Genomic DNA, 18,038 nt, shown 5'->3' on the forward strand with positions numbered 1-18,038 from the left:
GATAGACTTGTTCTTCTTCCGCTTTCCACCCACATCCTCCTTCTTACCTTCTCCCTCCCCTGGATTCTGATTAACAGGAGCATCTGCCTCTTCTGCCCCAAGCGACTCAAGTCGCCTACTAACAAGGTCACTGTTGCCTTCAACTGCCTCCACAACCGTCCTTGTTACCCCAACGCCAGAGGTCGGGACCAGTCTTCGCACTTGACCCACCTCTCCAGATCCTTTCAGCTCGCCTCCTACCTCTTCGTTGGATGAAAACCTTGACTGGCTGTGGAGCAACCTTTCCAAAATAGGGTTTTTTATAGAGACCCTTTCTTGAGCGTCGTTTATCAAACCGCCTCCTCCCACCGCATCGTCAAGCAAACGTGAGTTCGCTGCGCTATTCAGAAAGAAATGTTGCAGATTTTTCTCAGACACATCATGACCCCAAAAAGTGAGGAGGTCTTCTGGCGCTAGTTCAATGTCGACAGACTCGCATTCAAAAACCATCTCCCGCTCCTCCATCAAGCGTCGCCCCTCATTTTCTTTTATTTTTTATATAATTTATATATAAAAAATACTTATTATTTATTATTTGGATAAAGTTTATCTTACACAAAAACATTTTAACTATTATTTCAATTTAACTAATTCATATATCTGAAATACTTATTAATTTTTACTCGGATAAAATTTACCTTACACAAACATTTAAACTATAATATTAATTTGACATATTTATTAATTTTTACCTATATAAATTTTACCTCATACAAAAGCATTTTAACTATCATATCAATTTTAAGTGATTTATATTTCAGAAATACTTATTGTTTTTTATTTTAAGAAAATTTAACTCACACAAAAACATCTTTAACTATCAAATCAATTTACTTAATTTATATACCTGAAATGCTAATTATTTTTTACTTAATAAATTTTACGTCACACAACTTTAACTGTAATGTCGATTTAAGTAATTTTTATAAGCAATATTTTAGTTTGTAAGTATTCTGATTTCAAGCCACATTTCACAATAGTTGAGTGTGTTTATTCAATTTCATGTTTTGGTAAATAATCTTATATAATAATTTACATTACATATAAAATCTAATTTAATATTTTTTTGACGAATAAGGTGTTGGTAAATTTTATATACAAACATTTTTTGATGATGATGATGGTTAACGTCCACTGAGACCAAACATTGGTCTATCGGACCTAAAGAAACAAATTATTTATTTTGATTTAAGATTTTATTCCTATGCTCAAAAAGCTTGGAGAGAAGCCTTCCGAGCTCACTATAATTTTGACATTGTAAAAGGCTAGGAAGGTCAGTATTGTAACAAAAATTGTGAAACTGAGATCTAATGTGGTTGTATGCGGGGAACTCTAAGAGGAAGTGGTTTTCATCCTCGATGTTCCTATTCTCACATATATGGCAGATCCTTTCCATCCATGGTGTTTTAGGAATTGCCCAACGACCTATTTCACTATGGAGCTCATGAGAATTCATTCTAAACTTTGTTATATTAATTTTCTTCTTTGAGCTAGTTAAATTGAGAGATACTTTTGATCTTCTAGGGTGGGGTTGATGACCTTCTTATAATAACTTAATTTTCTTTTAGCCGCTAAATCTTTCTCACACCACATTTTTTCTTTGAACTTAGAAGTAACAATATCTTTAGTGTTATTAATGTTTTGCAATGCATCATTCTCGTTGATCTCCCAATAGTTTAACCAGGCCCTTGTGTCTTTATGCCACCCCCAATTGAGCCTTAGGTGGTTTTGGCTGGAATTTAAAGCTAGCTTAGGAGGTCTATGATTGTCTATGTTATTGAGTTTGTGCTTGTACAACAGAAACCTAATCATAGCTAGGCTCTCAATAGGGGAAAGACCTGTTTCTATAAGGAGAATATGATAGGGTGTATTAGTTTTAATTTTCAGGTTATAAGTTATAAAACGCTTCTGGATTTGCTTAATCTTTCTCCATGATTCTCTGGAGATGCTACAACCCCAAACCTCACAGCCATATAAGATAATAGGAGTGACTAAAGTTTCAAAGAGGAACTTCTTTTTATCCCACATTATGAGGTTTGCTGTTTTACAATTATTTTCAAGACCAAAATAAGCTTTCCACCCCCCATTAATCCTTTTCTCAATGCTATGGTTCCATTTGAGCTTGTGATGAATATCAATTCCTAGGCACTTGTAAGAACACACTTCCTCCAAATTATTATTGTCATACATAAAATTAGCGTAAGTGTCCTTTTTGGATTTGATAATCATAACTTTTGTTTTGTTAGTGTTAACAGTCATACCCATGGTAGAGCAGAAATACTTAAGAAGCATGAGTTGCTTATCAAGATCAGATGGGTACCTTGCGAAAAGAACAATATCGTCAGCATAGAGAAGAAGGATGACGACTATCCTAGCTAAGATCGTGCCATCACATCCCGCTTCCTCTAAATAGCCTTCGAGCTTATCAATGTAAATGCTAAATAGGGTAGGGGAGAGGGGGAAACCTTGTTTAACTCCGATGTTACACTTAATATCTTTCGACCACCCCTCATTGCTCTTTAGCTTGGCAATTACATTCCCGTATAACCTTATAGCGACAGCTTCCAACTCGAGAGGAACCTTTAGCTCTTCTAATCTATTCCAAAGGTTGTATCTAGGAACCGTATCGAAAGCCTTTCTAAATCCACAAAGCAACAAAATAAATTGGATTTATCATTACGACATTCCTCTGCAATGATCCTAAGCGTAACGAGGTGGTCTATTGTTGAGTGATGCCTTCTGAAACCTGCTTGGCCTTTAGCCTGCTTACCTTCACTTTCAAGCCATATGCTTAACTTCTTTTCCAAAATACTACCATATAACTTGGCCAAGAGAGGGTTGATCATAATTGTCCGATAATTAGAGGGGTTATTTGTATCCCCACTTTTAAAAATAGGGATAATGAGGCTCTCAGTCCAAGGTTTAGGGAACCCTTGCTTGACTGCTTGATTGAAAAGCTTGTGGATGTGGGGGATGAGGACAAGACCTCCAATTTTTAAGATTTCCACCTGGTAACCTTCAATGTCCTTAGCTTTCCCATTAGCGAGGCGATTAACCCCAAACTTAATGTCTTCTAAAGAGAAAACTTCTTTCGTTGTGAACAGGGTTTCCAAATTATCCATGACATTTGGAGATTCATAAAGCTTTTTAAGATAGGAATTCCAATCGTGAAGAGCAATTTTATTATTATCTTTAGTCTTCCTAGTCAGAATTTGCCTCCAAAATTTCTTAGGAGCTACCTTAGAGAGGTGTAAGATATTCTCCTGTCTTTGACGAATGTACTGCCTCTTTTTCCTTTTAGTTAGCGCTTTGTATATTTTTATCTTATCCATTTTAAGAGATTCATCAACAACTTCCTTAATTGCTCTCTTTGCACTTTTACAATCTTTGTCATACCATGGATTGGTTTTGCTATTTCTTTTATTATTTGAAACTTAAATTGAGAACTTGTTAATAGAATATGAGAGGGTTGTAACAAAATTATGATAGAGGTCTTCTATGTTGTCTATACTAGATAAAGGAAGCAAATTAGTTTTTAATTCATTTAGAAAGAGCTCATTTTTATTTCTATCAAATATTAAGTTCTTTTGGCTGTAAGTATTATTTTCTGTGGGAACTCTATGCATGACAAAATTGAGAGTTATAAGTAAAGGCCTATGATGAGAGTCAGGTTCATGGTCATTTAAGATGTCAAAAATTATTATTTTATTTCATTATTATAGGTTATCAATTATATAATTTCATAATATTGGAAGAACAAGCATTTAATTTTATCTAGGCTTTATGGATAATATTATTTTGTAGATGTGTTTTTTTTGTTAAAAATTTAATTGGACTATGCTCTATTTTTTCATGATGGATAATATTATTTTGTATATGTGTTTTAAAAAGAAATTAATTGAATTAATATTTCAATATTATTTTTATTTTTCATTAATTAATTAGTGATATAATTTTCAAATTTGTTTAATATAATTTTAATGACAACATTTCTGCTTAGTTTATCCCGGGGAAGAATTGTCTTCAATGCCAAAAGTGGTGGTTGGAATAAAGTTCCCTGAATACCACCAATTTTTTTTAGCAATCGCAATATTTGAATCATATTTTTTTTTTAATGATGGAAATAGATTCAGCACCGTTAAAAATCTATTGAACACCCAAAATCTTAAAATTAAAATTTGACAACTATAATCTAAATTTACAAAAATCCCTATATTTAATCAAATTTAAATTCCAAAATATTGAAATTAAAATTTGACAACTATAATATAAATTTACAAAAATCCATACCAAATTTTATCAAATCCTTACCCAACTTTTCAACTAATTTAAAATACGGCGCTCCAAAGTGAATGGACGCCTAACTGAGGTAACATTCAGTGGCCAAAAATTTAAATGAAGGCGGGAGTTCGGTTAAAAGCAAAGAAAAAGAAAAACAAATGTTCCTGAACATACGCAGCGTATTCGGGGTTCTCACTGTCTCCTGCAGGTTATGTTTTGAAATGATTTCTATTTGGGCAGTTCAAGAATGGTGAGTTATGTTTTGAAATGATTTCTACTTGGGCAGTTCAAGAATGGTGAGAAGTTTTCAAAAACAAATTATTTTGTTTAAGGTTTTAAGGTTTTATTCCTCTCGCCTTCATCACATTGGGATAATAATAACATAGTAATCATAATTTAGTCATGGATTACTTGAATCTTACAACTCTTCTGAAATCTCTAGCGGCAGTCCCAGGACTGCGGAAACCCACTTATATTTTCAGGATTGCTAGCTTTGAGATTAAAACTCTCTTGACTTCTTGGTATCGTAGTAGCTGTGCTAGTATTGAAGAATACCCAATAGAGAATTACCAACCCAGCAGAGAGTATCCTGATTTCACTGAACAAATCAGTGCACGGTGTAAGGATGGCCAATTGCATGAAGCACTGGACTTATGGACACAAATGAGCCAACATGGAATCCCAACAGATTCTAACGTGTATGCTCGTCTCTTGCAAGGGTGTATTAAGATGAAAGCTCTGTCAGAGGGCACGCGGATTCATGTCCATATGATAAAACATGGATTCAAGCCTTGCCTTTTCCTGCATAACAATCTCATCAATATGTATGCCAAGTGTGGTAGTTTAGAGAATGCACGGCAAGTGTTCGACAAAATAGATAAACCAGATGTGATTTCATGGAATGTACTGATTTCAGGATATACTCAACACGGGCTCTACAAGGATGTCCCAAAACATTTTCGCATGATGCATAGGTTGGGTATGAAGCCGAATCACTTCACTTTTGCTAGTGTGCTGAGCGCGTGCGCCAACTTAGCAGAGCTGGAACATGGCAAGCAGGTTCATACCCAAATCATTAGAAGTGGATATGATAGCCAAATATTTGTGGGAAATGCACTTGTTGATATGTATGCCAAATGTAGGTTACTAGAAGAGGCGCATGATATGTTTGCTGAAATGTTTGAACGAGATGAAGTTTCATGGAATGCATTGCTTACAGGATATGCGCAAAATGGACATGGTGAGGAGGCACTGAAACATTTTCGGCAAATGCAACAAGCAGGTTTGAAGCTGACCCACTTCACATTCGGCAGCGTTCTCAAAGCATGTAGTAGTGTTGTAGCTCAGGAACATGGTAAACAAGTCCATGGCCGCATTATTAAAACTGGATTCGAGTCAGATGTCTATGTGGGAAGTGCCATAGTTGACATGTATGCCAAATGTGGAAGCCTGGAGGATGCACTTACGATGTTTTATAATATGCCTGATCAGAATGTGGTAACTTGGAATGCAATGATAGCAGGAATTTTCCAGGCTGCAGATGTTGAATCATGCCCAAAATATGGGGTGCAGGCACTGAGTATCTTTAGGCAAATGCAGCGGAGGGGAATGAAGCCTAACCATTTCACCTTCTCCAGCATCCTTGGAGTTTGCTCCAGCCTTGCATTTCTGGAGAATGGGAAACAAATCCATGTTCACATCATTAAAAGCAATTTTCAATTAGACGAATTTGTGGGAAGTGCTCTTGTTGACTTGTATGCCAAATGTGGGGCAGTAGAAGATGCACACAGATGGTTTGATAAAATGTCGAAACAAGATATCGTCTCGTGGACTACAATGGTTGCAGGATATGCCCAAAATGGGCACGGTGAAGATGCCCTCAAACTTTTTCGGCAACTGCTAAGGGAAGGGATGCAGCCAGATCAGTTTACTCTATCTAGTATCCTTGGTGCATCTGCCAGCATAGCAGCTGAGGAACTGGGCAAGCAAGTGCATGCCCACACTATCAAAATTGGATTTGAATCACTTGTTGTTGTGGGCAATGCTCTCATTGGGATGTATGCAAAGTGTGGAAGCATAGATGATGCATGCACTATGTTTGGTGGAATGCCTAGACAAGATGTAGTGTCATGGACTGTGCTAATATCAGGTTATGCTCAGCATGGACGCGGGAAAGAAGCCCTCCGACTCTTTGGGCAAATGCAAGAAGAAGGAATAAAGCCGAACCATATCACCTTTGTTGGTGTTCTCTATGCTTGCAGCCATGTAGGCCTAGTGGATGAAGGTTGTCGCTACTTTGATTCCATGACTAGAGACCATGGCATTGAACCAAAAATAGAGCATTATGCCTGTGTTGTTGACCTTCTTGGTCGTGCTGGACGCCTGGAAGAGGCAGAGCAGTTCATCAATGAAATGAAACTTGAATCCGATGCTGTGGTGTGGCGGGCCTTACTTGGTGCTAGCAGGATCCACGGGAATATGGACATAGGGAAGCGTGCAGCAAAACGCGTTATTGAGTTGGAGCCCCACACATCAGGAACATATGTGTTGCTGTCAAATATATATGCCTCTTCTGGCATGTGGGATGATGCAACAAAAGTGAGAAATATGATGAAAGATAAGGGGGTTAAAAAAGAACCAGGTCTAAGCTGGATTGAAGTCAGGAAAACATTTCATTCTTTTGCAGTAGGGGATAGATCACACCCACAAACAACGAGTATCTATGCAAAATTAGAGAGTTTGATGGAGGAAATTAAAGAGGCAGGGTATGTGCCCAACACGAACTTTGCTCTGCATGATGTGGAGCAAGAGCAGAAGGAAACTTCTCTTGCCCATCATAGTGAGAAGCTGGCAATTGCATTTGGGCTTATTAGCACATCACATGGAACGCCCATCAAAGTGATCAAAAACCTTCGTGTATGCGGGGATTGCCACAGTGCTTCCAAGTTCATTTCTAGAGTTTCTGGAAGAGAAATTGTTTTGAGGGATGGCAACCGTTTTCATCATTTCAAGGATGGGTCGTGTTCCTGTGGGGATTATTGGTGATGAACAGATAAACAAACTAGGCAATGCTTTGTGAAGTGAAGGTTTGATACTCTGTTGTTATACTATCTCTATTGCGGAGAATGCAAGAAGAAGGTGACGTATATAATATCTTTTTATGATTCTTCAATGCACACAAGAATATTCTATGTTTGAAGGCCTTAAAAGCTTGGAAAAGCATAGTTTTAAATTGGCTTCAAAACTTTTCAATAGTGATTTGTCTTATAACTTCCACGGATATCCTGCTTCTGCTGCATGAAACCTGTTTTGAGATTAAAATGGGTTAAGGACTGGATTCTGTTCCATTTGGGATTTACTGAGGAAGAGAGATTGAGGAGACCTGAAGCTCTATGTGCATATCTAAATAGCAGGTTAGCAGTTTACAGAGATGGGTGAGCTGAAGGTGCTGGGTTGCATTTATCATCTTCGAGGATGTTTATACACCAAACAAGGCCTTTCAGAATGCAAGAACTAATGAAAAGAGGGTAGTTGAAAACTTTGTATCTATTATGGAGTTTCAACTTGAAAAAACTCAATGGAAGGTTGAGAGAGACCTAGCAGCTACGGATATATATTGACACCATTTGGGTATTGGCAAATTTTTGACGAAATTGTGCTAAGTGGCTATGATTGTCGGGGCTTCTCATATTGGCTTTGTTTTGTAGCTTACTGCTCGCAATAATATGCGTTACGGACTGTTGGGAGAATCACCAATGCAGAGGCAAAGGACAATGTTGTGTTGTGGTTGGGTTGGGTTCAAAGCTCCAGCTGGGCAGCGACTTTAATTTGCAAGTTCTTGCCAAATGTGTGGACTTTTGTGAGCATGTTCTTGGTCATTCCTCTAACTCTTTCTTTGCTTTCCAAGCTTGACAGCCATTTGACTGTCTCAGGAGTCAGGAGAACATTGGGTCGCATTGGTAAAACCATTCTGCTTTTTCCTTGTCAATCTGGTTTTTCTGTGGGCCACTGGGCATAGGTGGACTCATCCTTGAGGGTGCCATATTTGGGATGGGTTGATGTTATATGGATGTTAATGACTACAAGAAGACTGAGCGGTATATCAGTGCATCTTCTTTTTCAGGTATTGTCTCTCCTCTTGCCTCCCTTATTACGAGCACTTTCTTGGGCATATCTTATGACTTGCTGACTCCAAATCTTTGGATTAAGAAAAAGCTCCAGAAGTTATGAAAAATTAATTCAGTACAGCTAGCTCCAAGAGAAACCGAGGTCTACCTCCCAGAGAACCAAGATGATGGTTTAAAGAGTCTTGTTATCCGAAAGTTACTTCAGTTTTGATACTTGTGAACTGCCTAATCTCAAAAGGTGAGCTTCTATAGTTTGCACAGCTGAAGTATGGTTGGGATGCTTCTCATGTTCAATTGTGTTGTAAGATTGAGCATCTTGTCTGCTGACACTACCCCTTTTCATTGCATGTATTGTTGTTCAGGTGTTGTTGGTTTTATTATTTGGTGGTAAACAAAGTTTCAGAACAACCAAACAACAGTGCAATTTCAATGTCACATGTATGAAAAAGATATTCACAGATGTGATGACTGAATCAAACAGGTTTGTTTCAAATGTACATCAAACAGGGAAATACAAGTTAATTGGCATTTGGATTATGACATGATTTTCTTTTCTGTATAAAATCCTTTTAACACATGCAACTGGCAGGTTTTTAATTGGGGATAAATTTGTTTTAAAGTTATCTCAAAGCATTTTAGCACTGTCATGATGAATAGGGGCTTTATTTCAGTGTCAATTTCTTAGGATAGGGACTTTTTTTTTTAATATCTTGCAACCATTCCATCAACAATGCCCAGATCTCAAATTTTAAACTTGCTTAAGAGATTAACAGTTTGATTAGTCTGATATAGTCTAAATCAATGTTGCGAAAATCGTAATTTTTTCACTGAAACGATTAAATCAGCGATTTTTTCATCCCGATTTTTTAAAAAAAATCTTGATTTTTGTATTTTTTTTTTTTAATTTTAAATTTTGCCGATTTTTACCGTTTTTATCCCGATTTTTTCTGATTTCAGACCCTCGCCGATTTAATCCCGATTGCAATGTTTGCAACATTGGTCTAAATAGATCGTCAGCTTAATCTAAAATCCTTGATGATCCAATGGAGTCTGAGATCTTATTTGGATCATTGATTTCAGACTGGGAAGCTTATGAAAAAGCCATTGAAGTTGAAGTATGATATTGGCAAATGCCAGAGCCATAAATAAGCAAATATATCCAGGCCTTACAGGGAATGGGAATGTCCATAAAGTCCTCTTATTCGTATCCTAGAAAAAGTACCAGTGGGAAGGTATTACCATGATTAGGGAAATTGTTTGAGCATATACTTTGGATGGCCTTCCACAGCATTGTGCACACTTGTGGTTGATTTGGGTGCCTTTCTGTTGCAGCAGAATCTTACACGCAGCAGATTCAAACAGATTTTACTTCCATTCTGTATGGTGATCTGTAGATGAGGGTGCAACATCAAAAAAGGCTAGAGGTTGCATCACTAATTTTAGGCTTCCAGCAGTGAGGGTGCGTGCAAGCATTCATGTGCTTGCTATAGATAGGATAGGATTAGATCAGGTTATCCTCAATCTCCAGTTTTGAAGATAAGGTGTTTTTCTAAGTATAGATAAAGTCTCCGTTTTATTTATAGCAGTTTTCCTAATTTTAAATTATCTGTTAGCTAGAGTGCAGATCTCAAGGGAATCTGAGTTTCTTCCTTGGAGCAATTCAGCTAGTCTCATGTGGAGATGTATGCGATAGGTTTATTTTTGTAAACTCTAATCATGCCCTTCTCAGTTCTATAAGAGAAAGGCTAGCATATGGATCTGTAAATTCTGTTTTCAGTACAACAGTCAGCAGTTTGTTGTTTTCCTTGTAGCGGATTTTTCTTTGCAGAAGTAGCAGTAACAGGTTTTGACAGTCAATTTCCTGTGTTTCTGTCATATATTTTCTGCAGTGTGTGTTTATACTATATAGATTCTAGCATTAATTACTGAGTTCTGTTTTGAGTGGCTTTAAGTTTTCTGCTCTTTAGTTTCCTGTAGAAATTATTGTAGAGTGCAAAATCTGTTTACCGTGGTTAAGAAAATTTAACTGAAATTCATGGGGACAATGTTTGTGAAATGCTTAATGTTTTGACTGCATTTTGCTAAAAGCATGTTTATGGATGCCTGATGTTTATCCTGAATTCAGAATGTGCGATGATATTTTTGCTTATTAAGGACTTTATGTTATATATCGATATATTTTGTTTCTATTTTTTCAATACTTCGTTCTGTATGGTTGGTGGTCGTCCTGTGTTCAAAATGTCACTACCACGGCAACAATAGAGGTAGCTGAAAATTATTTTCAGACCTTAGATGTTTTGTCAAATCTGCTTTCAAGCAAAGAAGTATTGGGCTAGGGAAAGAGAAGAATAGTATCTCTGAGGTTTGTCTTAGTAGTCATGGACAAGGTGGACTAAAGGACGATGATCATAATATTAATAAAAATGCTGGAGTTGTCAAGTGGGTGTAACTTGGATGGTAGGGAGGAGTTGCCCACCTGGGTTCCAGTCCCACCGAGATTGACATGCTCACTCCTTGGGAGTAATTTCTACATGAAAGATAACGGGCTCACCTAGACACAGGCGGGTTTTCCATGGATGTAGCTATTATTGATCTCCGGTACAGTGAACCACACAAAAAAAAATAAAAAAAATAAATAAATGCTGGAGCAGGGCAATTTAAAGGCTTAGACAGTCAGAAAAGGGTTTACAAGGAAAACAAGGCAAGATCTTGGAAGTGGAGGTTTGTACAATGAACAAGGTCACAATGAACTCAAAAAATATAAAGCACAATATGAGGCAGATGTGAAAGAGGAATTGGTTCAAATGAAACAGTCAACGAAAACAGTTTACAGAATACAAATAGCAGCATTTATATCAAAATTGTGTTGGAGAAAAGGCCACATTGACTGAAGGAAAGATTAAGAAGACTTCGGAGACACAGGATCATGAGCAGGTTGATGTAGATGATGAGTATGATGTTGGTATTAATGATGTTGACATTCGTGCAGAAGATAAGAGTTTTGATAATAACAATGAACACCCTCGTGATTTGTCAGGGATGCAAATTAATCACTTTCAAAGTAAAGATAAACAGGATTTACTTGAGACCCAAAGTAACTCAAATAAAGAAAGTTTAAGTGAGGGAAGAATGAACAAACTTTTAGACAGTGGTTCCGGAAGTGATTTTCATCAGGAAGTTGCTTTGCACAAAGACCATGCACAAGGTTATAATGACCAAGATTCAGCCAATGTTCAAAATACTTTGGCTACAGATAGAAAACCAAAAGAAAGGCTGGAAAGTGACTTTGACAAGGAATTGTTTTTATTCATTCAAGATATTGAAGATGTTACTCTCAGAGTATGGTCAGAGAACTCAACAAACATACATCGTGACAATTCTTCTTGGAAAGTGGATGCTCAGAAGAGGAACAAATTTTTATCACAATATTTCACAAATGTCCAATAATTTCAAATGTGTGCTGTAAGGATGTGTGCATGGGCAAGACTTCCATTGCCAACTTGTACCAAAACAACAGTCACTAGTAACCTGAAGACCAGGGTTGTTAGAAGCAACAGGAATTAACAATCCTTACTCCATCTCGTAAGGCATACTTGATTTGGAGCCTCCAAGCAGACTTTTAACATTTTGTACAGCAGGAGCAGAATATGTTACAACAAGATTACTGATGACACGTCGTTTGGTGGTAGAGACAAGTCGCCAAGGAAATATTTCTAGAAGTTATGTCAGTAAAATATGTAGCCCAAAAGGACAATGCTATAAATTGAAGGATAGGTAAACATTTAATGGAGAAATATCCAGCTATATTTTGGAGTGCTTGTGTCATGACTCGTCCATGATTTCAACCTTATTTTGTAGATTTTGGAAAAATTACCTTGGGTTAGTACATTGATGGAACAAGGTAAATTGCAATTTCATTAGGGAAATTTGGTAAGAAAAAGATACAACTCTTTCTCACTGACTAAAATAACAGATTATATTTAGAGCATGATATTCACGATGTTCCAATACAAAGCCCACTAATTCACTGCAAAACAGTGATTACTCCTTTTCTCTTTGGTTATTCTTAAGTTAAGATGTCAAGGAATCCAAGATTGTGCCAGGACAATCTCTTCATGCAAATGCTGAAGGTCCAGCAATTGTGATTAAAGGGAACCCCTGAGAGTAAGTATGGAACCTTAAAAATGCTTGTGTGTATGTGTGCGTGCGTGTAATAATTTTCAGACCTCAGATGCATCTGTCAGGTCTGCTTTCAAGCAAAGAAGTATTGGGCTGGGGAAAGAGAAGAATAGTATCACTGAGGTTTGTCTTAGTAGTCATGGACAAGGTGGACTAAAGAAAGATGATCGCAATATTAATAAAAATGCTGGAGCAGGGCAATTTAAAGGCTCAGACAGTCAGAAAAGGGTTTGCAAGAAAAACAAGGCAAGATCTAGGAAGTGGAGGTTTGTACAATGAACAAGGTTGGAATGAATTCCAAAAATATGAAGCACAATACGAGGCAGATGTGAAAGAGGATTGGTTCAAATGAAACAGTCAAAGAAAACAGTTTACAGAAGACAGATAGCAACATTGATATCAAAATTTGTGTTGGAGAAAAGGCCACATTGACTGAAGGAAAAATTAAGAAGACGTCACAGCCACAGGATCATGAGCAGGTTGATGTAGATGACTAGTATGATGATGGTATTGATGATGTTGACATTCGTGCAGAAGATAAGAGTTCTGATAATAACCACAAACACCCTTGTGATTTGTCAGGGATGCAAATTAATCATTTTCAAAGTAATGATAAATTGGATTTACTTGAGACCCAAAGTAACTCACATAAAGGGAATTTAAGTGAGGGAAGAATGAACATACTTTCAGACAGTAGTTCCAGAAGTGATTTTCATCAGGAAATTGCTTTGCACAAAGACCATGCACTAGGTTATAATGAACAAGATTCAGCCAATGCTCAAAATACTTTGGCTACAGATAAAAAACCAAAAGAAAGGCTGGAAAGTGACTTGACAAGGGATTGTCTTTATTCATTCGTGGTTTTCCACTAGATACTGAAGATGTTACTCTCAGACTATGGTCAGAGAGCTAAACAAACATACATAGTGACAATTCTTCTTGGAAAGTGGATGCTCAGAAGAGGAACACATATTTGTCAAAAAATGTCGCAAATGTCCAATAATTTCAAGTGTATGTTGTAAGAATGTGTGCATGGGCAAGACTTCCATTGCAAACTTGTACCAAAACAGCAGTCACAAATAACCTGAAGACCAGGGCTGTTAGAAGCAATGGGAGTTGACAATCCTTGCTCCATCTTGTGAGGCACACTTGATTTGGAGCCTCCGAGCAAACTTTTAACATTTTATACAGCAGGAGGAGAATATGTTACAACCAAGACTGATAATGACAAGTCAAGTCATCATCAAGGAAATATTTTAGCAGTTTATGTCAGAGTAAAATATGCAGCCCAAAGGAACATTTCTATAAATTGAAGGATAGGTAAATATTCAATGGAGAAATATCCAGCTTTATTTTGGAGTCCTTGTGTCATGACTTGTCCATGATTTCAACCTTATTTTGAAGAATTTGAGAAAGTTGCTTTCGGTTAGTACAGTAATGGAACAAGGCAAATTGCAATTTCATAATGGGAATTTGGTAAGAAACAACTCTTTCTCATTGACTAAAATAACAGGCTATATTTAGAGCATGATATTCATGATGTTCCAATACAAGGTCCACTAAATTCACTGCAAAACAGTGATTACTCTTTTTTTTGGGTTATTCCTGAGTGAAGATGTCAGTTCATCCAAGATTGTGCCAGTACAATCTGTTCATGCAAATGCTGAAGGTCGAGCAATTGTGATTAAAGGAGACCCCTGTGAATAAGTATATATATTGTTGTGATTAAAGGAAACCCCTGTGAATAAGTATATATATTATTGTGATTAAAGGAAACCCCTGTCACAATTGCTTGACCTTCAGCATTTGCATGAACAGGTTGTACTGGCACAATCTTGGATGAACTGACATCTTCACACAGGAATAACCCAAAAAAAAGAGTAATCATTGTTTTGCAGTGAATTTCGTGGACCTTGTTTATATATATATGAGAGAGAGAGAAAGAGAGACTGAAAACTGTCTATATCGTTCCCAAAGCTGGGTAAAAGAAATTGGGGAGAAGTTTAAACCATGTGTGGCAATAACAGAAAAACAATGTAGGAGCAACTTGTCAAATAAAGTAAACGAAAGGCCATATACCAGCACATGCTTTTATCTTTCAAAAATTGAGCACACAGTATACAAAATGCTTTGACACGCCAATGAACTTCATTCTAAGCCCGCATATTGAGTTCAATCACTACAACTTGCGTACGATAAAGCAGATATATTATCATTGTTGTTGAAATGTAAAAGATGGTGGAATGTATATATATATATATATAGAGAGAGAGAGAGAGAGTAGCAGCAGGAAGAATCTGCATTGTTGATCTTTAAATAACATAATTTTCCCTTTTCCTCACAGTGAACAACACTTAATGAACTATCAAGTATTCCAGCGGAAATGAAGGTTTGTATTGATGTACCATTATGAAGGTATCTATGTTTCTTCAATCTGGTGGGCAGTTGATGCTGCAAGAGAAGTACCATTATAGTCTATGGATATTGTTACGGGGAATCCTGAGCAACTGTTTACCAAGTTCACACACTTCAATGCTGACAGGAATGCTGATGGAAGTTTTAGACGAATTATTTCAGAATTAATGTTTGGGATTTATACAGAAGAGTAGCAGTCATACCCCAGCATTGAACCAAGATGGGGAATCACTTGGAAGTTGAATCATGGCCATGACACTGTTTCAGATTGTGTGCAACTATGCAACACCTTTCTGGAGGGATATGGTTGATATTTTCCAGAATGATAATTAGCGGGTCAGCATTTTGTAATATGGCTGCTGGTTACATGTAAATGGTAAACACAAAGATGGTGTAGTAGTTGTCAAGACTCCAATATGGAGGCAGGTATATATGATGGTTGGCTACCCCACTTATTTGATGGAAATTTTCTAAAAGGACAACCCATTGGCATAGTTAATGCTGTGATTGGAACAGCAAAAGATAGCTACAGGAAAATTGTGATTTTGGCGGTTTTTTCCTATATCCATGTCTATCCTGTCCTTTCCCCTGTAATCCCAGCCTACAGTCAGCATCTTCAAACACAATCAGGGGAATATGAAACTAGCAAGGGATGCACTATCAACATAATCCATCATCAATCTTAATGTAGAATTGATTGAATTGCAAGTTTTTGTGTGTAATGGCAGCTTGCATGAAACCTTTCATAATCATAGCCGGGGCATTTGGATGGAGACTTTTTAAATTGTGTTCTGAGGACAATTGAAGAAAAACCTGATTAGTTATGAACTTTGCAGACATAATAGAAGGGGCTAAGGGCCTGTTGGATGCCATTTCACACAGGAATTATGCGTAGCCTCCAGGACTTTGCTAAATGGAGCTGGAAGATAGGAAAGGGGAAGTTTGAAAATTCTATTATTAATTTTAATTTTATAAGGTTGCGCTTGAACTTCATAATTGCATGTACTAACTCTTTTATTTCCATTATTTTATCTGGTATGATGATGCTCATGATGCAAACAGGAGCATTACAATGTCATGTAGTAGCAGTTACCTGCCACCTCAATGATTACCTACCGGCGGGAAAGATTTGGTAACTCTGGGTATCTGGAAGGGATAATAGCCAGCATGCTAGGCCCCTTGAATTGATTGAAAGAATAATTAGTCTCAAGTTGCATCATCCGCAAAGAAGGTGCCTTACTGGTTCTGGTTACAAATTATTCTTAGATGTCAATGACAAACCAAATCCAAATCAATTTAGGGCTGCTAAGCAAAGTCAGCGCAGAGTAGCAAGTTGAATGAAGACTATAAATGACAAAGATTGACTTATTGACTTAAGGGTATTGGTCAGTCACTCAACATTGCCAACATTGCCAGCCACAGACTTGTGGCAAACCTCTTGGGATCATTTCCAGCAGAGTTGAAGCTTTTTGTAGTGTTATGTTGAGGGTATACACCCAATTTATTAAATGAGAAAAGGTGCCAAGCTGAGGACAGTTCCCCATTTAAGTAAGCCAAGATAAAAGTAATCTGGTACAACCAGGACACAAGGGAATGCAGATGCAGTTGAGTATTTCCAGAGGAGGGAAGCTTCGGTGTTAATCCCTTTAACATGTCCCTGAATCATATAAGCACAAAATAAAAAGGTTCCGTAGTAGATCCTAGAAGCAGATCCATGAGTTATATAGTTGTCTACACATTTGATTATATCTATATTTAGATGCAAATAAAGGAGAGGGGAATGTAAGACCCCTGGTTTGTCTCTGAATTGTAATGCATATGTATGCTTGTCACCTAGGCTGGTGAGCCGATACAGGTTAGTTAGGTTGGTGAGCTGGGTTTTGTTGAAGCCTGCGTACTTGTGTGTATAAGCATAATGGGTCTACGAGCCAGTGTACATATATGTTTTGAGGCTGGAGTGCATGTGTGGTGAGGCCAAAGAGGCTGTATTAAAAAGTGAGTGAGCGTATCAGATATAATTAGGCCGATAGGCCTTCCTATGCATCAACAATTGTCAACACTTTTAACCTGCTCAGTTGGATCAAGTGAGACACTTTCAACTGTTGATTTGAGTGTGACTGCTTTTTCCAGATATCGGTTGAATTGGCTTACTGCTTTTTTCCATTCTTTTATGTCACTCTCGAAGATATTTTTACTGCTTTTTCTCTGCCAGTTGTTGTTGCTGTTTTTCTTCTCCGGCTTTTAGCGAGCACTGATTTACTTGTAATTTCTATTGTACTTACACATCCAACGATAACAGGTGTAATTTCTATTGTACTTACACATCCAACGATAACAGGAACAGGTGAGTTGTAATGGATGCAGGTACAATACATTTAAAGAACGCTAAAAGTTAGCTGTAATTTTGAGATCGACATAAAAATACTTTTCAAGCCGCCAATAGTTCACAGAAGGTTCACACAAGGGCTCTGGTAGATTTCATCAAATGGCATCTCCGCCTGCCATGACCGCCCTCAGTTCTGATAAGATAAACATGAATTCCAATCTGCAGAATGCCTGGACTGTACCATCTTTTATTACTGTTAAGAAGATGCATGAATTCCATCTGCAGAATGCCTCGACTGTACCATCTTATATTACTGTTAAGAAGATGAAGATGAGAAGAAATCCCCAAAAAAGCAGCAGTATTGTCAGAGCTCAACTGGTACAGTTTCAAGCAAAGACAAGGATGGATGTTCCGTTCAGACAAGGAGCTAGGAAAGGAGAAGATTATATAAAAGAAACAGAGAGGATAGTGAAGATTACATTTCCAGATTCTTCGAGGGTTAACTATTTGGGTGACAATCTCTGGCGAGCTCGTCTGAGGCCTGTCACATTCTTCCCCGTTACGGCCATCCCCTTCTGTGATGTCAAGTGAGTTCATTCATGTTTAAAAGCTTCTGGAGTTTCAATTTCTTTGTTTTTTCATCTTTTGAAAGCGACCAAATGTAATATCTA

The 18,038-nt window shown here is 37.4% G+C and overlaps 1 pseudogene across 5 annotated transcripts; it reads left to right on the plus strand.

Moving 5' to 3' along the window:
• The first annotated feature begins 4,395 nt into the window (after window positions 1-4,395).
• On the plus strand, window positions 4,396-17,326 carry LOC149216979 (pentatricopeptide repeat-containing protein At2g03880, mitochondrial pseudogene; annotated as a pseudogene). 5 transcript variants are annotated; one of them, XR_016251165.1, is made up of 3 exons: window positions 4,396-8,685; window positions 8,810-14,102; window positions 14,971-17,326. The product of XR_016251165.1 is annotated as a pentatricopeptide repeat-containing protein At2g03880, mitochondrial pseudogene, transcript variant X3 (transcript). The 5 variants fall into 5 exon arrangements; XR_016251166.1 differs by having other exon boundaries at window positions 8,810-13,946; XR_016251164.1 differs by having other exon boundaries at window positions 8,810-8,928.
• The last annotated feature ends 712 nt before the right edge of the window (window positions 17,327-18,038 follow it).

The sequence above is a fragment of the Pinus tabuliformis genome, chromosome 1_1 (assembly GCF_031772625.1).
Source record: "Pinus tabuliformis cultivar Carrire ecotype Pingquan chromosome 1_1, CPIR1, whole genome shotgun sequence".
Classification (NCBI taxonomy): Eukaryota; Viridiplantae; Streptophyta; class Pinopsida; order Pinales; family Pinaceae; genus Pinus; species Pinus tabuliformis.